Source organism: Alosa sapidissima, chromosome 14, assembly GCF_018492685.1.
Source record: "Alosa sapidissima isolate fAloSap1 chromosome 14, fAloSap1.pri, whole genome shotgun sequence".
Lineage (NCBI taxonomy): Eukaryota > Metazoa > Chordata > Actinopteri > Clupeiformes > Clupeidae > Alosa > Alosa sapidissima.
In genome coordinates this window covers 5,842,437-5,848,692 of record NC_055970.1, presented here as the reverse complement: position 1 = coordinate 5,848,692, position 6,256 = coordinate 5,842,437, and positions in this window count along the sequence as shown.

The window sequence follows — 6,256 nt, the reverse complement described above, 5'->3', positions numbered from 1 at the left end:
GTAGAACTCAAGGCTACATTTTTGGGAACCTGTTGGGGATCAGATATCATGCAGTTTGTGGACAACTGAACACACACCTACACACACAGACACACACACACTTGAATTTCCCCTTGGGGATCAATAAAGTATCTATCTATCTATCTATCTATCTATCTATCTATTACACACACACACACACACACACACACACACACACACACACACACACACACACACACACACACACACACACACACAGGGCCCATGCTCCCATGCTTACCCCACAGCGCTCTTATCTGTCCAAGCACCCCACCTTGACATCGGACCATGTGCCTTTCTTTCTGGTCATGGTATGACTGTCATGGAACAGACCCTGTTTTTGGCCCCTACCTCCCTCTAAATACTTTCCCACTGGCATGTATAAAAAGGCACACAGATAGGATTTCATGGACCCCGGGCATCCTCCTTAGACAAAAGAAAACGAGGACAAGAGCGATGTCATGCCAAATTGTGGGAGAACTCAGGGCTGTTTAATGATCTGGGAGACAAACAGTGTAATCTTTTTACAATGTGTGTCCAACATCCATGGCTAACATGTTCACAGACTTTCACAGCGGTTGTCTCATCTACAGTGGAATCCGTGTTGCTTGTTTGTGTAAACCGTGTGGCTGTTTTGATGTGGATGAGCAGTGATATGAATATATTTATTTCTTGAATGATCAGATATGAGTTTTTTTGTTGAATGGAAATACATAATTTTCAGTTGCAAAATGTTAAAGTGTGACAGCACTGGGGGTCAAAAAGTGGTTTGCATCATCGTGTGTAATGATGTGGGTGTCTTCATCTTTGTGGTATTATCAAAAAAACATTTGAAATCACATTACAGTTTCCCATAACAATATGAGTACGTAGCTGGTGATCAGATCTTTTTAAGAACATATGCATAAATGTGAAACATCAGCATGTCTTCGGACCATCTGGCTTGCAAGGCAATGCTGGGACGCCCTTTCTTAGTGGGATTTGGATGATTACTTTTCATCTCCCAGCTCAGTGCCATCAACACTGCAACAGTCTGCTCCTTTTGTCAGGTCGCTCTAAATCCCGGGTCAGATTTTGAGTATTCAAAGTGCCGCCAAATTATTCTCCCACTACCAAATTTGCGCCATTCATGTGTGACTGGGGGGGGGGGTGGGGGTGGTGGGGGCTTGGTTGTTAGAACTTCCAAATGCGTCCCCTTTTGCATGTGAATGTACCCATGAGCCCCTGGGCTTCTCCTGAGATGGCCGCCGCGGTGATACATCTAATCCCTGAAATATTGTCCGGCCACGGTGAATGGCGGTTCATCAGAGCGTATGTGTAATTATTCTGTAATTCTCCTTGTGCCATTGTGTGATCTCTCTGCGTTTGCTTAGCGGATTGGCAACCTCAAAAACACACAGACAACACGAACACACACACACATACACACACACTGCTCACTTCACAGTTGCATGGGAGCCTCTGTCGCCCAACACAACGTGACACACGCCCTTCACTCTCTTTCTCTACCTTTGAGCAGTTTAATGAAAGCAAACACAAAGATAACCACTCGGAGCCCTGGCCATTTACATATTCTCATCTCTCCATCACAAGAGAGAAGCGTGAGCCTGAACACATTACACATGCTCCCCAAACAGGGATGGCACACAGAGAGGAAACTGTTGCCTTCAAGGGTTTGCGTCGATGCGATGCATGGGAAAGACTTATCTCCCATGAATCCACCATGTTGTGATGGATGTAGGATCAAAATCAGTTACTTCAAAACATCACTTCTCTGTCCTGTGTTAAATGAGAACATATAGATTCCTTCAAATATGGTAAACATCGACTTTGATTTTCTTTTTTGTTATCAATTAATGAATATTAGATTTACTGTGGCTTTGATTTTCTTTTTGTTATCAATTAATGAATATTAAATGTACTTTGTTTTATGAGAGTCTTATCATTATTGTCTTTTTTGAAATATGTTTTCTGAGAGTCATATCTCTGTTGGATCTGTTGTGTTGAAAATGACACTTCTGTTCCCCTGTTGAAGTTAATCATTAGATCCCCTTCCTCTAGGCACACATCATAACATTAAATTCATACAAATCCCAATTGGATCCTCATGAGCCAATGAGCTGCGATGACGGTCTGAATCATCTCTGAATCTTAATCAAAAACTCACTGAACGAAAAGGAGAACAACTCAGAGAATAAGCTCAGACAACAGCTTCTCCTCTAGAATAGGGGAATATGGAACAGAAGGCAAATGTTTCGAGTCTGTTGGAGGGCCCTCCAAGGCCTTTGGCCCTCTGAACATACACATCGTGCTAACAAAGAGCCGTGGTTAATTAGCACGAAGCAGCAGGACTTGGAGAGGGTGTCTGGGAAGCCGACCCATTCTTCTGCCTGTCACTGGGCTCATAAAGGGGGAAATAATGACAGTGAGGTAGGTAAATTGGGCCGAGAGGGTGCTGCTTTAATTTGAGCTGTCGCTTTTTTTTTAGCTCCACATCTTTGTGTCTAATGGAGACCTTCCATTGATACGAGTGAAACAAGTGGGATTCTGAGAGTGCAAGTCAATGATGCCCCTCCACCACCACCACCACCACCACACACACGCACACACACACACACACACACACACACAAACCAACCACACACAGACACACACACACACACATCTGAAGATGCAACAGGAGGGGAATCTGGAAAAGTGGAGGATGAGTGGTGAGTTGAGATTTAATTAAGACCTTTCAGAGAAGGCTAAGCTCTGCACTGGGCATTTGTGCTGAGATGACCGAAATCCCTTTTAGAGACTGAAAGAGTCATTGAAAATCAATTAAAAAGAGAATAATATGCAATCTAGTTTAGAAGGGCCTGTTATTGCCTAATACAATTCCTGGGAGAGAAAAAATCCACAATTTCTTGAGCTTTGTTGTTCTCTAATGTCATGGCATTTCATTCAACAGTCATCATTTAGTGTAATGTGTGTCTTGGCAATGGAGATGATTCTACATAGGAAATGAAGGTGATAGTCCATGAAGATGCATAATGCTGACATTACTCAAGACGCTAGGAAAACTCAAGACTGAACAAGGTGACAGGTCTGTCAGCTGTTCATATTTTGTGATGTCTTTCCTGCTTTTTTTTTTCTTGCATGGAGACAAAAACATTACAGAAGTAATGCTTCACCCAGAGCTGTGAGACTGAGAAGATCATTAATCAATATCATTACAACAGTGAGCAAATAGCTAAGATCTAAGGAGAACTAGAGAGCAAATGTTAAGTCCCTATGCAATCCACTGTGACTGTGGCAATCAACATAATGCATATACACCCAAAAGCAAAATTAAGTCCAGTCTGTTTACAAAAAGTCTTTAAAAATATCAGAAGCTGATCAGTGTTGAATTAGCTAAATCAAAGTAAACATGAAAGTTTATGAAACAATCAAACATTTAAAAAGAGAAATGCCCAAATAAACCCAGTGCAAATTCATGACCAAGCAAAATCCATAGGATAAAAACAATGAATATAGTAAACTACAATAAAACATACATAATATACATATAATAGAAAACTCAAAACATTTACTCACCTTGACAAAAACATTACATGGAATAAAATGGCCATTGAGTCAGCAGCAGACTGCATATATATATTTGGATCGTTTGCAACAATACAATTGCCTCCTTGCGCCTGCTTGCACCTATTTAGCATCCCTTCTCCTGCTAGTGCAATGTTTAGTCACTGCTGATACAATTGTAAATTAGAGCAGGAAATTAAGTAAGCACTGGGGAGGGAAGTGGTCTCCCACTGAAACAATCAGTCTTAGCTTTAGCTGAGGAATCAGCAGTAGGATACAAGCTCTTTTTAGACCCAAGCTAATGGTTAGCTACACAGCACTAGGGTCAGCACTTCTAAAAAGTGTTTTAATGTAAAAAGACTGATTACAATAGAGTGGATGGAAGATCAATGTGTCTACAAGGTGGATTTCCTTCTCACTTTTCACTCTGACAGGACAGTGGTTTGTTTATCTATGCGTAATGAATTGCTGGGTCAGGATAGAGTCCTTTTCAAATCACTGACTGGAACAAACCAAAGACTAGGGACTGTAGGACTAGCAGTGTAAACTGTGTATGTTCCAATGTGTGTCCACAGTATGTGTGCTTTAATGTGCTTCTGTGGTGTGAGGTTGCAAGTGTGTGTGTGTGTGTGTGTTTGTGTTTGTGTGTGTGTGTGTGTGTGTGTGTGTGTGTGTGTGTGTGTGTGGATGACTGTGAGGTTTATCATGGGGAGACTCACAAACTCACATACAAATTCAGCAGAAGAGGCTGAATGAGGTGGGGGGTGGGGGGTCAACCCTCCAACTTCCCTACCCCACAGTGCCCCCCCACCACCATCCCCCCCCCCCCCCCCCCACCACCACCATCCCCCCCCCCCCCCATCGTCTTCTGCTTGTCTTTCAGACCCACAGAGTGAGTGTCAATAAGGGGGCAATCAAGCATGGGGGCGGAGGGGGCCATATCTCGGAGGATCCTCCCCTCTCCCCACTACCTGTGACAGCCTCTCATATGCGGCCCACTGGCCCATTCATCCAGGGCCGTGCGCGAGGGACCGAGGGCCGCAAACAATCTCCAAGAGTCTATCATTCTGCGAGCTGTTATCTTAGGCTCTGAATGGGGAAAAAGGGACCCCATTCACACACCCCCTCTGAAGACACACTCACGCTGACACACACACTCTCACAGACACACACACACACACACACACACCACACACACACACACACACACACACACACACACACACACACACACACACACAGACACACACGCACGCATGCACACACACGCACGCACGCACGCACACACACACCCACGCACACACACGCACACACACACACACTCTCTCTCGGTCACACACAGACAAATAGGATGCCACATAAGTGAAGCTAGTTCTCCCTGGCTAGTGTTCGTCTCTCCACCTCATGCTTTCAAACCCTCTCAAAAGGTTAGCGAGGTCAAGAGGGCAAAAAAGTAAGGCAAGGATGAAAAGTTGCAAAAGAAGTTGAATGAAAGAAAGGCAGACAGAAAGGCACACAAAAACACAAACACAGAGAGAGAGAGAGAGAGAGAAAGAGAGAAAGGGAGAGAAATAGAATTTTACACAGCAATAACCATTTTAGACAATTTATGTGTAAATTCTACTTTACTTTCTTGTGACTACTTAAGGAATGGAAACTCTCAGTATCTTACACAAAGTCTGTCTGTGAATAATTGTGAACGTTCTGAGAGAGAGAGAGGATGATGTGTTATGAAGAAACAGACTCCACTGTTCAGTGTTGAAGGCTGTGTTGTATTTGGCATTGTCGCTCTGGTCCCACTCCTCCGCCACACTCTCTTGCTGTCTTGGCTCAGAGTGGAGTGGGTTGAGAGCATGACACATCTGGACATATGGTCCTGTTCTCTTCTACTGTGTTGCATCTGTTGCTGAAATGGTGTCACACAGAAACTGTGAAGAAAACAGACAATGCACACACACACAGACACACACAGGCACACACACACACACACATGAACCCACACAAACAGAATGACACACATAGACCCAAACGCGCGCACACACACACACACACACACACACACACACACACACACACACACACACACACACACACACACACACACATGGACACACACACATGGACACACACAAACAGAATGACACAGAGACCCAAACACACACACACACACACTCACACACAGAAGGAGAGCCCATTTCTCTTTGCCCCATTACCCACAAGCCACTGTGACCAATCAGGCTTTGTCACCATTGGCCAGGTCATTCTGTGCTGGGCTGCTTTTCCTCTCACTTTTCCCTCCCAGTTTCTTTTTTTCCTCCCTCTCTCTCTCTCCCTCTTTCTCTCTCCCTCTCGCTCTCTCTCTCTCCCTCTCTCTCTCTCTCTCTCTCTCTCCCTCTCGCTCTCTCGCTCTCTCTCTCTCGCTTTCTCACTCTCTCCCTCTCTCTCTCTCTCTCTCGCTTTCTCACTTGCTCAGCTGTCAGTGGAGGGGAAACGTAAAGGGAGAAGAAATACTTAAAGTCTTTGAGTCTGGTGAGCAAAAAGGAGCAAGTCATGCAAGAAAGGCGCAAAAAGAAATGTGAAACTTTAATGAGAGAGGGACACAGTAAAGAGGCCTGTGCACCAATGCTCAACTCATGCCCTCTTCAGTTCTCCTATGTGGAATGGAAAG